General features: G+C 42.5%; 1 protein-coding gene and 1 long non-coding RNA gene across 5 annotated transcripts in view; one reads left to right on the forward strand and one right to left on the reverse strand.

Annotated features, from left to right (window-relative positions):
• rg (A kinase anchor protein rugose) overlaps positions 1 to 16,312 on the reverse strand; it is a 413,962-nt gene that overhangs the window by 48,526 nt on the left and 349,124 nt on the right. The window lies entirely within an intron of this gene.
• LOC143304207 (uncharacterized) overlaps positions 3,246 to 16,312 on the forward strand; it is a 28,222-nt gene continuing 15,155 nt past the window's right edge. The window contains exon 1 of the long non-coding RNA XR_013060912.1: positions 3,246 to 6,023. This is a non-coding gene — a long non-coding RNA (uncharacterized LOC143304207). The remainder of the gene's footprint in view (positions 6,024 to 16,312) is intronic.

A 16,312-nucleotide genomic window follows, 5' to 3' on the forward strand; every position in this document is an offset into this window, starting at 1 on the left:
GACTTATTTGCAAGTTCCACCAAAAGCAACTCCCGAATGCTTTTCGACAATCTCGTCCGAGATAATCGGAAGATTCTTGGGTCTTTTAGTTTTTTGCCACGCACCGGCAGATGCGAAATTAACGGGCGACTTTTTAATAAGAAACGAGAGGCACGAGAAAGGGAGGCTGGTTTTACGGCACAGATAACGACGGGCCGAGTGGGTGAGAAAAGTGTCACGGGCATCCGGTGATCTGGCTAATGTTCGGCTCCGCCGCTGAGCAGACGGCTCCCTTTGTTCTCGCCGCGTCTAAACACCGCTCCTTGCTGATGCGCTGCTCCTCCTACGCGTCCACTGTGAGACGTATTAGGCTGAATGCGTTGAAAACGCGCCCCGATAAATCACAGCACCGATCTTCCGGCCAGCGACGCTCGCTTCGCGTCGAGAGTGTAACTACCCTCTTAAATCGTCGACGTAGCGCGACTGAGAGCTTTTAAGTGACGGAAGCCTCGTATTCACACATTCATGTGTTATAAAAAAGAATAAAATAGGAGGGAAGAAGCTGTAAGTAGATACTTGTGAAAGAGTCTTTAATTAAAACTCGAACATATGCTGGGTGAAAATGTTCTATCTCAGTCTTCTGGACGACGAGAATTTTGATACTCGTATTGTGGAAAGAAACGTTTATCGATGGAGTTTCTTACGTAACTTTTAACATCTTTTACTAAAAATCTGGGATAATGTAGCTGATAAACATTATCTTTGCAAGTATAGGTTTCAATCCTACTTTTTTCTAAACTTTTGTAGGGGCAGAATGTGAGTTTATTTTAAAAGCTCCTAAAATCTAGAAAGTAAAGTATTGCAGACAAAGAGACGACAGAATGTAGATGAAGTGAAATTTTTTAATTAAAAATTGGTCGTGTGATCGCCGAAGAACGTTTGGGGGGGGGGGTTGATTAAATAATTCAGCGGCAGAGAAAATAAAGACGAGAGTATAGGAGTTTCTTTTATGACGAGAAACACTTTTGGTTATTAAAGTTTCGCAGCGGGCCACGTGTCCGCATTACTTTTTGAACGCCATCTTGAGAGAAAGTTGGCTCGTGGGAGTTATATTTCACGGCGACGGATTGTGTGAATTGATATAAATGGTTGTTGCTCCCGTTAGCTGTTCGATCGATGAATTACGATGGTCTACAAGACTCGCTGTAATTTTATGATGGATAAGAAAAATCAATAACTTCTTCTATCGAAGAATAAATAGGAAAAGACAAGAAAATCCATATGACATCGGTGAATTACTTTCGTACACACAATTTCAATTCTTTACGTTGAAAGGGGTAAGTAAATTGAATCATCCTCCCAGCGACAACCTCTGTAACATCGTTACCAGAGAAAGGGGTAGCGGACGAGCTAAGTGCTGTCCAAATATAATTTGTCACCGATGAGACAAACAAACAGAAGCGATAATTCCTCGCTTGCTAAGCACAACTTTTGTTTTCAAAACTTATCACTCTTGCAATTCTCACTCTAATTATTCTCCTGAGAAATCATTTACCACAATCATTTACTCACAATCATTTACCACAAGTATATAAAAATCCACAGTCTAATAATCAACCCAATTGTATATGTATAATTATCCCAAAAGCTTCATAAACGATTCTCACAAAATATTTTCCTATTGTTCGTAAAAGATCTGTCTACGGCCGATTGTTTTGTATCAAAAACCAAGAACAGATTCATTTAGCGAAACCAACATCGATTCGTTTCACATGACACGTTTTTCGATTGTAAACCGGTCCGAGTTCGGCCGAAAATTCGATTAGTTCCGGAGGCGGCGCTAGCTACGTCCGAACGAGCGGAGATTTATGTGTCAAAAGTGCGAGGCTATGGGCGGGGGTGTCGCGTGGCAAGCGGCAATAAGGGAAAATCGGTAGTCATCTAGCTTTTCCCTGGGGAGTGCACGGATGAGCTTGTGGGAACAGTGACGGAAGGAGGACAGCGTAAAACAACGTTACGGGCATCGCTCTATTTCTGGCCGCGCCATCCTCGAAGAACAAGAGGGGCAGAGGGCCATCAGGATTGATGCGTCCTTTTGCTTGAATTATTACCGAGTCCTGCCATTCCTTCCCTCCTTTTTTTCCCACTCTCCACATCTTAACTTCATCGGTTTTCCTATTGCTCTTTTAGGCTGTTTTCACAAACAGCCCTTCAACTCGAGAAACATCCACAACGAAACTTTGCAGTCGTACTCGATCTTCCTTAATTCTCACGAATCGTCGTCTATATTGGTTATTTACAGTCGTAACTTCGTGGCCACGACCATAAAGCTACTTTATCCGGAGCTGATTTCTGCGAGTGGATTTAAGCGAACGCACGATAGCTTTCTCGTAGTCTAATTTGGCACGTCATCCACCGTTTTAGGATAAACAATGTGATTTACTCACCGACATCGACTGAACTACCGACCTTGCACGTGATCGTGGCAAATTGTTGCAAGAAACTGAAAGTTCGTCGATTACTCACCTGAAATCAAAATAAGAACAAAGAGGGTTAAACTGGGTGAAGAGGATTTCGCGACAGGGAAATGTATGAAGAATTGAAAAGAATGCGACTATGCTGGGTTTATTTGTGTATCGTTAGTGATAAAGAGGCAGCGTTAATGCTATCGCTGAAGTAGTTTTCCACTACATGAACTTATCAAACTATAATGCATGAACTTATGAAAATGATACAAATTGAATCAGTACTTTGGGCGTTTTAGGTGTCCTAAAAAAATTGGTTCGTGTCGTTATTGTTACACGACGTAGATTTAATATAAAATAATAATCTCATTAATTAAATCTCATTAAAAAAAATATTTCAATTCCAACTTATTTCCCCGAATCCCAAACCTAACAGAATAAAAACCACCACAACGATCTCAAAAGCAGTCTCAAAAATAACAGATTGCATAAATACGAGTAGTTATCGTGCATATAGATAAACATATACGTGGAGGATTATTAATGACGCGTATCGGTAATATACCTGCGATTACGTTAATATAGGTGAATGCATTTCCGTGTCGCATTAGCAAATTCGAGTCGCGTATCAGACCGGCGTTAACAACTTTCGTCCGTTTCTTTTTCATAGGAACCGCTCGCGCGTCGTAGCGTTATCTCATCGATTCCGCTGGTTAAACTGGTAAAAATAAACTTTATGGTCGCGACAACGGGTGACAAGCGAGCAGAAAGAGAGAGAAAGAGGGCGAGAGAAGCCGAAGCAAGGTATTCGTTGGTCGTCGAGACACGACGTGGCGACGTGAATGCTAAATAGATCGTAGTGCAGTCGTTGTACGTCTAAAGTGCCCGGTTTATGGACGTTTCTCGGAAAAAATAGCAGTCACAGCGCAACGCAGCGAGGTGACCGGTAGTCGCTCACGCGCGAAATGACGTTAACAAGTTGATTCTCCGGTGTAATAACTTACTACGTTTTAGGCATTCGATTTTTCAAACGTTCTCGCCCTCGTGTAGATTGTCTCTCGCCGGTTTCGTGCTAGTCCTTTCACTTCGCCAAGCCACCGGGTGCTTTATAGCCCCGCGTCCCTTTTCATTTGCCTCTCCTCCTCTTCAACGAGAACCTAACTCCGCGTGATTCGCGTTTTTCTTAGCGTCTCAAATGCTACCTCGCACGAAACCTTCCTTGCTTCTCGGCGTTGCTCGCGGCGCCCGTTTACCTCTGTGTCGGATCAATTGCGGAACAGCCAAACGATTTACGAATAATATCCCGTTGTCACGAATACACGAGGGAGAATATCCTCTGTGGAAATAGAAAAGACTACAATGTCGCTGTCGCGGATATCAATCCTGGGTAAATACTTTTTGAGCTATGGTCGAACGACAATAACGATTTACGAGCTATAATAAAATAGATATAAGATTTCAAGTCATAAATTAATTTAAAGAATTCTTGGAAACAGAAGTTAATGTCCAAGATAATTATGTAAATAACGACACAACAAATTTTTACAGCGACAATCTAAAAATGCCAATAACCGTGTTTCGATATCTTAATATTCATGTAAACGCCTCTAATAATCCCGAGCAATGAAAATGTAGCAACATTAATAAATGCGAATTTTGAAATTCAATTGTCGCCAATACTATGACCAGTTTGTCAGCGAGAAAGTTTGCGAAGACACAGGAAAAGGAAGAAAAAGGGAATATTTTTCGGTGGTATCTCGAACGTACATCGACGAACTGCCAACAATTAATCCGGACGGACAACGGCGTGGAACGGGACCGTAACTCTATATCGTAGAGGACCCCCCTAAGTTCGAGCTTAAAGATGAAGCCAACAAGAAAGGGTGGTGGAGAGAGGACGACTAGGTTCTGATCTCGTATCGTATTTCGTGTTATTCAAATGCCAACAATGCCATTAAAGGATTTCACTGGTAATCCCTTGGCCGCAGTTGGCGGGAGCACCCGATGGTGCACGATGGCGAAAACACCCAGAAGCACAAAGAGTCGGTCGTTCCTGTACACCAGAGCAGAAACGGACGCAAACAGCCCGCAGGACAATACAACCGGGTTCTATCTGTGCTCTTTGTTCTTTCCGATCAGCTACTGCCAGCCACCCAATGTTGCTTCCACTTCCCATCCACCAGGAAGCGGACGACCTTCGCACTGCCACATGTTTTTCATGCAAACAGGAAGTTCACTGATATCCTTTGTGGGTTGTAAGTCTATTCACGATGATGTAATAAGGTAATACAACAGATTCTGCATAATTATCTTTTTTACGATGTCATTGCGAATATGAGATAGATTTTTTTATTCGCTTCAGAAGGAGAGGAACGTCGTTTTTGTTGCTTTGCGAAAGATTTGTTATTTATAACGGATAGGTGACACGACAGATTTTTATGACACTCACATAGATGACACTCTGTGGTAAAAATTAAGTGGTAAAATAAGTTAGTAAAATATTTCGAACTTTATGTCAGATGTACTCTGATAATGGACGACGATTTGTTCAGTACAATAGAGATGGCTACATATTTTCTGCGTGTCAATTGAAGTTTGTTTTTTGGAACACTCGAGTTACACCATAGGGGAGAAGGCAAATGACGTTTTATTTGAGAACGAATGTTGATGGTTTTGTAGGAGTCTCTAAAACGAAGAGGAAATCGGGATCAGATGGGGATGAAGTCATCACCGGTGGAGCGAAACAGCAGCCCCAGCAGGGCCGTTGGTTCGGAAACAATCACATTATACTTTGTACATCGAGCTCTCTGTCTATCCCTTCCACAATACCACCCTTGTTTTGGGGTGGGCCAACGTAATGTAATGATTCTTTATTCCTTTAAGCTGGAAGGACTAATGACTGCTGGACCCTTGATGCATTAATTAAGTCATTTTCAACTCAAGGATATTATACAGGGTGACCTTTAATCGCGTTGTATTCAATTTCAGTGTAATTAAACACATATTCAGCGACAATAACATTCATCTACCGTACTTGCTCATCATCTTAAAACCGCAATTACATATATCTGAGATACTAGGATTTTGTAAAAAATATTCAAATTAATGCAGCATGAAATGAAACATTCCACCGCAGCTGGAAATTTTAAGAGTTGCCTTAAATTGACGTATCGTCCAATTGTGTTATATAAACTCAATGGTATCGGTGAATGTTCAATTCGTAATAAATTCCAGGCGAGAGAAGATGGGCCAGGGGTCATTAAGCCTAGTATTATAAATGCATTAAATACTGGAAGGCGATGGGATGAGTCAGAATCCGCAGCAACGGGAAGCTGGATTTCGGGAGGGTGGCAGGTGGCGCCAATTTTACGGACCGACGGCTGTGACGGATGTAACGAGACGCAGTTCTGTGCGAGCGTTCGTCACACGTGGTCGCTTCGCTGGGCACGATGTCATGGCTGATTTTATGGGAAACGGGGGTGGATGCTTCGTTCGCGAGATCAAAAATCATCCCCTTTGGCGCTGAACCGAGGAACTAGTGCACGTTTAATGAGATTGAGAAGAAAATATCCCAGTATGGTGAATATTCGAAATATAATTGTTTATTATTTAATGATACTCTTCAGACATAGAATAATTATTAGTCGGTTGAAGGTAATTTCATTCTCGTCGTTCGTTTGGATAAAGATACTAACAATTTTCAATTGCATAAGTATGTGGTTCCGAAGGTTGGGCGCAATTCTGTCTGATAGTCGATCGATAACAGGAATTTGTATAAACAGTAATACGATAACCAACACCCCGCTGTGAAAATCAGAAACGGAACATCAGATGTTGATCTCCCAGCCGTGTTTCATTACCATCGTAGCAACGAAGCTTGTAATATATATGATTATAATTTGTATTTTATGTAATATGTATGATTTTACTAGGCGTTACAAAAATTCGAGATAGATATCCGTTTCATCTGATGTTCTTTCTGAATTTTTTCAATGTTTTCAAGTTCAGATGCTTGGGTTGATAAATCCCAACTTCGCACGATAAAATCAATAAAAAATTCTCAGCTCACATCCAATTAAATCTCTCACTTAAATATCGCTTGTAATATAAAGGTCTTTAAAGTATAAGAAGATATTCTCACGCACCAAATTTATTATCAGATCTACATCCGCCGATAAAACCAAGCATGACGCTATGATCTAAAACAACTCAATCTAATTCTCATCGTCGTGCATTAGCCAAATGGAGGAAACTCTCCAGCAAACTTATTAATTCTAAGCCCATCTCGACGTAACCTAATTACAGCCAAATGGAATGGAAAAAATATGTAAAATATATGTATCCTACTAGCCTACGCTCGAATGCCTGAGTCCAATACTCAAAGGAACTACAAGAAACACGGGGTCTAGACTTACGGGCCTTCCTTAATAAACGCGAACGGTTGGAGACGTTCTCCATTTGGTGCATCGTTAATCATCATCAACCGACCTTCCGTTAAATGGTTCCATTTCACGATATACTTTAAAACAATCTTATCGACCACCCTTTCCTTCTCTTCCTCTCTCCACCAGGATCTACGTGACTGGCAACTGGTTGCGTGCACAGTATCATAGAGGCGCACACTTTTACCACGAGCACATAGAACCGGTAGTCCGATGGGGGCCATTGTGGCCAGGTATTCAGTCAGTTTTCTAGGTGTTGTGTATCGTTGTATAGCACAGGTATAGATGGCGCGCGTGGCTCATTAGTGCTAATGAGTAATGAGCCGATGATTAGAGGAGGCGGTCCGGAGGCGTGGCGCCACCTTGATCTCGCCGACGAAGCGCAAAGCAAACCTTCTTTGCTGCCCATTCTTCTGCCTCTTCCACCTTTTTTCCTTTTCTCCACGGCCTCGTGTTCATCTTGTTGCGCGCGACCCGTTCGCCATCCCCCTCTTCGCGATCCTACCCACGACCAGTTCACCAGCCGGTCACCGGCGAACCTCCGCAGCCTCGATCTCGGAAGATTCAGCTTTGCTATCGCGTTACCACGTTCCACGAACCGGCCTTTCGCTCGGATTTTTTCCTCGAATTCAATAAGGTTCGAATAGCGTGGGAAGTTGAATGAAATTCGAAAATTTCGTGTCGAATTTCAATCATTTTCTTGTTGCTTATTGCGTTTTTATATCCCGATTTTTTGACTGTTAGTTGTACGGAAGAACGAAAGAATTATTGCTGAAGTTAGAAATATGGTAGAAATCTGTTGCGAGCCTAACAGTTCATATAACTGGGGTTAATTTAATTAATAGAAGTTTATGAATTGCATATATCATTTGTTGTTCATGATTTTTCATTCAAACAATGATTTCCCATTCGGATAAGTGAATTTAATCGGCTGGTGTACAGTTAGTCAGATACTAACCAAAATTTCGTTGCGATAAATGGAGTTCTACTGTATACAGTTTGCTGAATGGTCGGAGCCTGAGGCGTCGAGCTCGCGTCAGCACGATTACGTCAATCCATCGCGGCTTCTCTGATGCCGTGCCGTTCTGATTAGGTCGTTAGGCTCGCTAATGCGGCCATAAAGTTTCTAATTTAACGAATACGGTTGTTCTGGTCTCATTTACGTGTGTCCATACTTATAAATTTACCACGCTTCTCACACACTATGTACATACTCTCTTCATCACTAGGAGAAATTAAATTACTCTAATTGCTAAGGATTGAAAAAATTAATCGAAAAATAAGAAGAACAAATAGGAAACAACGTAAAGCATACGTGAAACGCATCAAACACGCAATCAAGCGTTCGCCAGATTTTTGCCAGGCCGTAACCCTTGATTCTAGTCGGTAGGTCGATGACACCACGCCCACTTGACCGGTCGGTTATTATTCGAGGCCGGTAATAATAACATAACGACGCACGAGAAAGTCCGTTTCAGGTGAAAAAGAGGCGGATAGAAAGGGAAAGAAAGGTCCCTGGGCCACGGAGCCGGTGTCCCGCGGCTAGTGTCAACGTTTGACTTTACGAGGGAGCTGGCAGCCACGAGAATGGGAGAAAGGCCGTGGCTTGCAGGGGTCCACCGGCTACAATGGCCACCCGCCGCGGCGAAACCAGCCCCCTCGACTCCTGGACGAGTTAATGTTATTCCGCGCCATCCATGTATAGTTGCGTTTCTATTAAATAGACGTCAATCATACGATCCAGCGAAGATTTATGCTTCCCACCGAACATCGGGGTGGCCCATCCAGAGGGACACAATTTTTAATAACCTCGCGAACCCGTGCATCCCGATGATCTGATTGCAACTAGTCTTTTTGTACGAGCGGTAGAGGAATCTTCGAGTTTGATAATTATATTTATTGCGTGAATATTCGTTAGCAAATAATGTCGAGTGAGTGAGTAGTAGTAATATAATTATTGTTATATAGCATACGTGTTTTATACCGTAGATCTGTCGATACTTTTGTGTAATAGTATGCTTGAATTTGAGCGAGACAAAGGTGTCACATGGGGTGCGATAGTGAGGAAGCAACGATTCGTTTCTATCGTATCTTATTATTTAAGACAGACGAAGATTATTAGTTGAAACGAATATTGGTTGGGACGTGCATTCATAATATCACTAAGATTTGTAATCCGCCGAATCATATTCGAAACGATTCTAGTTTCTCATCAAATGTAACATATCCCAGCAAATCGAAGTCTTCCAAACCTTTTATCACTAGCTATCTCTCTAAATTTTCCTTGTTGATCGCGATCAATAAAATACCGTGAAGTTATCTTTCAGCAAATTTCATCATGGTAAACGTTTCGCATGGCCGCGTTCGGGAAGCGGCATCGCGAAATTCACAAGGTTCAAGCCGACGGAAAAAAAAGAGAAGGATAAAAAGTAAATAACGAAGCGTATCTCGCGTGCAATGCGCCGGAAAAAGATCGGTCACTCTCTTCCTCCAGTTACGTGTTTTTCAAACAGGCCGCCACTGGGTCGGGGGTGATCCTCCGAGAAATACCAGCGTTGGTCCCTTTTCCTTTTTCCAAAAGAGTAACCTGATCCTGTTATTCGCGCGGCAGAGCTCACCAGCTCGAGACTGCTGCTCCTGCTATCCGCCCCTTTTTTTACCCTCACTGTTTTCCTGAGAGTATAATATGCGTGAAGAAGATCGGCTGCACGATAAGTGAAACCCTTGGGTTACCGAGTCAAGCAGGTATCGAGGATCTACCGACGACCTAATAGAATCTGAAGTGCGTATATTATCGGTAGCCAGGAACCGGGAATCGTGATGCTACACCGCACGCATGCTCGCCAACCCACAAATATAAATAACGATCTACGAATTTGGGGATTTGAATTTTTGAATAATAAGGAAATGGGAAAGAAGCACGAATTTTGGTGCGATAACGATGGCTTTGTGAATAAGGTTTCATTTTTTTACTGTTTCAAAAGTTTTCCATTTTTTCGGAGGTTCCCTGTTTTATATGGGGATTTTTTGGAATTTTTAAGTTTAAGAATTGAGATTTTACGAAGTCACATTAATATGTCTCTCGTTGGACGTTTCGAAAATTCTTAGACATTTATTTTTGTCGATTTGGTAAAAATAGTGCCAAATAACAGGAATTTTGTATCTTTTGAATATTTATAAAACAGGGTACGTAATGTGGCAAGAAAATTATAATCGAAATCAAATGATAAACTTACATGTTTAACTTAACGGTATATCATAAAATTCTTAGGAAACTTATGATTTCGCGGTTAATTATTAATGAACTAATACGCGTTTTTTATTTTCATATAACGCAACGACAAGAAATTGAACTGAAATGGTAAATTGCATAAGCTCTAACCGGTTCTAATGAAACATTATAAAGCAATGAGAAATCGAAAAATATTTGATCGCTATTAAAGTAAAATAATGTTTTCTGTCTAATAAGTCACATAAATTTATGTAAAGATTAGAAACGTATATCTCGGACACGCTCCCAATCACAAATTCTCCAATAACATGTTAAACTATTAAATGGGAAAGGAGAGTTAACTCGTCACTTCGATTACCAACATTTAAATTTATTTACATAGAGATTCTCGGTTTCCTTAATACATAATTAGTCGTATATTAAAAACTGGGAGTAAAGTCTAGTTTCGGAATCTAAAAGAACTTTGTGATTAAAAAACAACCTAGTTAGCATGTTAAATTCCTCGTTTAACTGGATGTTTAATTTAATCCTCGAAGCATTAGATATGTGTGTATGTTGAAAAGAATTCTGTGTTATTGTAAACAAGATATATCTTCATTCTCAAAAAATTGAAATAATTTCAATCGTCGATGTTAATGACGTCTTTTCATCTTTAATTCCAAGCTTCCACAGTATAGTCTTGACCAACTTGGCTGATCGTTTTTAATCAAAATCTATTTTAAGAACACGATCTTTTAAAGATTAGTCGTCGACACATAAATTATAATAAAGAGTGCTGGGATATCTGAATAATATTAACTGTGAAAACATAGAATCTTTTTTTAATATAAATTTCTATACCTGCCCGTTACGCGTGCAAATAGTTATCATGACAACATAATCCATCGGCCAGCTTCCATACCATACACCTGTTCCAAAATAGCAAACAGTAACTCACAGAATATTGAACGTCATTGCCGAGTGACGATCGAAACGTCAAACATCTCTAAGTCCATCGCAATAAATCTTTCGTACTAGCTTCCAGAAGCGAGACGAAGCTATTTCAAACTTCAAACCCACCAGTAACGTTGGCCATAGCGTGGCACCTGTTGTGCAAGCTGTACATTTGCATTTTCTTGGCGATTCAACCATGCGACATCCACGTCTCTTATCGGCTCTTTATCGTTAATGACCGCTCGAACGTCTTCAGTCGAATCGATCGAATTTATTTCTGTTTTATCGCGACGACGCGAAACAGGGTTCCTGGATGAACGTAAAATATGTGCCAGATAAATTCTTCATGGGTGTAGGTTTGCTCCTTATCAATATGGCCCTTGAGGAATCGTATAAACGACATGGAACGGCGCGGAGAACGAAGCGCGGCTTGAATTGCAGATCATTCGATCGGTACGTGACGCGTTGTTTGTTGCCTCGTGGAACGTCTTATTCATCGTGACCCCACGTTCAGTCGCTTGGCCTTTTTTTCCGACGAGTCATGTTTCGTTGACGATCCACGATCGAAATGAGTTTGTCTGTCAAGAGGCAACATCGCGCGGGACAGGAGACATTAACGATTGGGAACGACGTTGTAGATTTGTGTCATTGCAACGAACGGTTCGAGGTAAGTTACGATTGTGGTAGGGATCATGTAAGTTTGTACAAAGAGTAATCTTCTTACCGAAGGAATGAATTTTTTCCGTAAGGGATTCGTGAAACTAATACATGATAAAGAAAGTAATCCAAGAAAAGTACATTACTTTCCATTTTTTTATAACTCCGCTACGAATCTTATAAATTCTTCTTATACTAAGAGAAAGAAAATTACGTAACCTTTCATTCATTGATATCACTGACTTGTCATCGAAGAAATGCCCTTGAACGACTGTGATTTCAATTCCATATTTAGTCTCTTATAATTAATAAGTACAGATAGCAATAAAATCATCAGTATTTTCTAAAGAGCAAAGTGTCACGGTTGATCCTGCACTACACATCGATTCCCTCGGAAAGTATCGGTAGAGTCTGGTGGAAGGGCTGCCAGGTGACGGCGGCGCCTCGCAACGCATCCATCTTCGTGCTCGGGCCTGTTTAGGTCCATCCCTATGGTCTTCCATCCTCGTGCGGCTTTTGAAACACGAGGAGGCCAAAAGATGAAGAAAGTCTAACTAACGATCAGACAGAGAAAGAAGGATGGGGAACTCAAACTTGGCGGTTATTTATTAGAGGACCTCGTTAAGGTCCATCCGCGTAGCCGAGTCTCCGGTCTCTGGATACGGAGAGCTGTCACACCCGCGTTATCTGGCCGGACGCATTGTTTTAATCTCCCACCGAAACAGTCTCTCTCCTCTTTCCTTTTTCTCCTCTTTTATCCTTCCTTCTTCCATAAACGAACACGCAAAGTCTTCGTTCCTTCTTTCCTATCTCTTTCGTTGTCGTATTACTGGTTCCCGATGGTCCGTTTCGACGTGACTAACCTACGACCAAGCAACAGTTCCTCTCATCGGTTGTATGGCGCAAACGCGAGCTCTTCTCTTGGTAGATACGATCTCGTTGCGCCGGTTTCTTGGCCAGAAACATAGGTGCCGAGCAAAGATACGAGCCGCCGTTTGCCACGGAGATTGATCACGCTGTCGTTCGAGAGGCAAGGAAGCCACGCGATGCGGTTGCTTCGTCTGTCGTCGTCGGGTTGGTACAGACAGACACGGTAAGGCTTCCTTCTTCTCGTTTTGCCCCGCGAACCGGCAATTCGAGCGAAACCTCGGGTGAGGATCTAAGGCACATTTAGGTCTCGAGTCGTGTTTTCAGTTAAATACGGGTTTACGGGCCGAGCTGTTCACGCGAACGAACTTGGCTTCTTGCGCCGTGTTACCATTTTTATGGTCTTTAATGTAAACGAAATAACCATCCGGTCCGATTCATCACTCGTACGCGATTGTTAGCCGCGTTACAAATGATGGGAGATTATATAGAAAGAGAATATCCTCTACGGTGGATAGTTCCACGATTTATGATATCCCTTTCGTTTTGTAACGCAAATGTATTGTAAATATTTCACCCGTGGATTATGGACCACGGGGCGAAATTATACGGGGTGTTGAGAGAAAAACATTAAGAGGAATGAAAGATGCCTGATCAACATAGAACATAAGAGTGATGTTTTTCGTGTAAAATGTAACTGTATATTTCCTTTCGTGGAGTATTTACGAGCTTAATTTATTATTTCTCTATGGACTGGCAACAATCCAAACCTTTCCAATTTTCATTCAATACATCCAAACTTTCTCGAGCCCTTCACCCTTTCATTGATAAATTTGTAGGGGTTCAGCGTATGATAGATACATATTTCAGGAGATCGTATTATTACGGTTTCAGTAGTGTAAGGATCAATCAAATGCTTTAAACACTTGTTCCATTACCAGAAAAGAACTCACTAAGTGAAGGCAATCGAAAACATGTATCTCAAGAGAAGGTATCCGGCGATGGGTGATATCAAATACAAAACGAACGGCAGTTTCGGGTGAAAGCCTGGCGGGACCATTGCGCGTTACAAGTGTAATATATAGCTTATTATATATCACGATTCTGGTCGCGGTGCTTGGACGTTTACGAGCATAGCTGAAGGCGCCTTTTGTAGGACAGCGACGGTACAATGTCAGGTGTCCCCGACGCGGTGTTTCACGTGGGCACATGCTGCCGTTGCCGTTTCACAGCGTCTTCCACCGACTTGTCAACCCATTACCCACCCGATCCTCTCTCTCTCTCTCTCTCTCTTACCGCTTGCTAAACACCCACGCAACAAATCAAGCGAATCTTTTAATTGCCTGACATCTTTACGACTCCTATAAAACAATGAATAGGTTAGGTTTCGAATGCTGTGGAGGGACGCGTCCCGCGGATAGAACCAATGGCTGTGTCGCTGCCTTGAATACCGGTATATCATGTTTACGGTGTCTCCGGGGTTAAGTCCTCGTTGATTCGTGAGAAGATCCTTAAGAAATCGGCCCGATCTCGGACAACGCGTATAATACGGCCCCTGGATGCCTTTCGAAGGCATTCAAGGACTCCAGAAATCCGAGATGCCACGAACCAGCAAGCAGGAAGGGCCTTTTCTTCCTCTTGTTTCTCTCTCGTTTCACGACGTTTGCGTGTTGTACCTGTTTCCAACAGCGGACGATGTTTCAGCGGTAATGGGCCTCGCCGCGAAATCGAGAGAACGTGCGTGCAAATCGAGGCAAAAACAGAGACTGCGGATCGAATATGCGTGTCGCCATATCGGTCCTCCGGAAGGCGTTTTATGAGATGTCCAGGTTCAATGATACACAGATTGCGTTTTCCCAGATTTCTATCACAAAGGAAGAAAGATGATCGTCGACTCATATTGCAATAGATGTAGGTTACTAGTATTTTTGCACTGTTTCCAAGAAACCCTATATATGAAAATAGATGTTTAAGTGAAAACCGAACGTACTGAAATAATATTTTAGAAGACACCTTCTCAGTGTGAAAGATTATGTTGATGACAAAAGTGGTATTTTTCACCCTTCTAAGTACGCATGTTACCACTAACATAACTTGAATATCTACGTTAAATTATTGCCAACGATCTAGAAATCGTGAAATTGCTGTCCTAAACTATCGAGATAGCTCCTAAAGAAAACGCGATTATTCTTTTCCAACGTGCCGGCGGTTATATCCTCCGGTAGGGTATCCCAATCGGTAGCCACGGCAACAACGACCAAACTCACCGGTATCCGCTTGTCCCGCGCTTCTTTTGCTCGTAGCGTGTAACGAAAGTTCAAGGTCAGGGAATAAATCAATCGGTTAGCGAAGGGAACCGGTTAAATCGCGTTCCACGCGCAATGATACCTACCTCCCCCCACCGCGATTAATAACCCCTCTGATAATTAATGACCGATCGCGGGACCGCTCTAAAACGAAGTATCACGTGACCGCGGCAGTGGTTGCGCGGTCGGATAGATGCACGACGATCGATCGTCCCCGCGACATGATCGATATAGAAGAATCCGCTTTTAAACGAACGCCGACCGATCATTCATCCTCGAAAGACAACGTGCCGCTGTTACAAACATCGAACGAAGGAAGAATCGCCGATTATACGACCGCGGCGCGGCACCGGTTCGCGTTGTAAAATAATCTTAAATATCGCCATTAATCACGAGGATATTTCCCGGATCGTATACGGTGTTCCTTTTCTACACATTGCGACACTGTGCATATGTATACAAAAGGGAAGGTAACATGTAACTGCCAGGGAACTTACAATCTGGCAAAGGGATGTGTGGAAGAGAGAAGAATCCAGCCACGTTGGTCTTGGACATTCGCGCAAAGAAGAAAATCAAGTTTCCGTAATTCGATCGTTATGTAACGAGAATATCGATAAAAACGTTTCGAGACGTTCGGAGGAAGGGCCTATGGTCCGAGCGGTGATAGTCCCAGAGATAGTCCGGTACGCGTTCAGCTTCGTTCAGCATTATGGTTGCGGCGTCTGAGACCGCGGGGGGCGCCGGCGCCGGCGCGTAAAATCTCTGCCTTATGAGACCCCTCTCGCCTCCCACCACCACCTGTCCCCAACCACTATATACCAGGCCCCACGCCGTTCGCCAAGGAATCTCCGCCACCTCTTCTTCTGCTTCCCTATCCCTTCATCTTTCTCTCTTCTTCCTTCAGCCTTTGCAGTATCGTTCGCCCTGTTCCGCTTCGAAATACCCCGTCTCTGCGCGGCCTTTACCACGGGCTTTTGTTTTAAGAAGGCATCCCAAGGATCCCTCGGACGTGATAAATGGTACCCTTCCCAACGGGGCCTGATCGGTAACTTCACGTGCGACTATGCGGTGACACACCAGCCGCCGCGATTATTTGCCTCCAGAGAACCGGACAACTTGAACTGGCCGGACAGAGATCGATCTTTGAGATGACAAAAGGACTATGAAGTTCACGGTTCTCTTGCACGAGATGCGACCCGTGAACCGTGATAGAGGTCTTTCTCTGTATTTTTACGAAGTTATGATCGTTTTTTTAATGGGACTTGAATTGTTGACACGCTTTTGGATTATGTTTCGAGCAACTGTTGCATTTAGTAGATTGAATGAAGTTTGTGTGTTAGATTTCGTGTATTTAGTTATAATCAGTGTGTATAATCATTCTGTTTTTATATATCCTGTCTTTTTGCTTATAACAAATTAGCTATAGATTTT

This window comes from Bombus vancouverensis, chromosome 2 (genome assembly GCF_051014615.1).
Source record: "Bombus vancouverensis nearcticus chromosome 2, iyBomVanc1_principal, whole genome shotgun sequence".
NCBI lineage: Eukaryota > Metazoa > Arthropoda > Insecta > Hymenoptera > Apidae > Bombus > Bombus vancouverensis.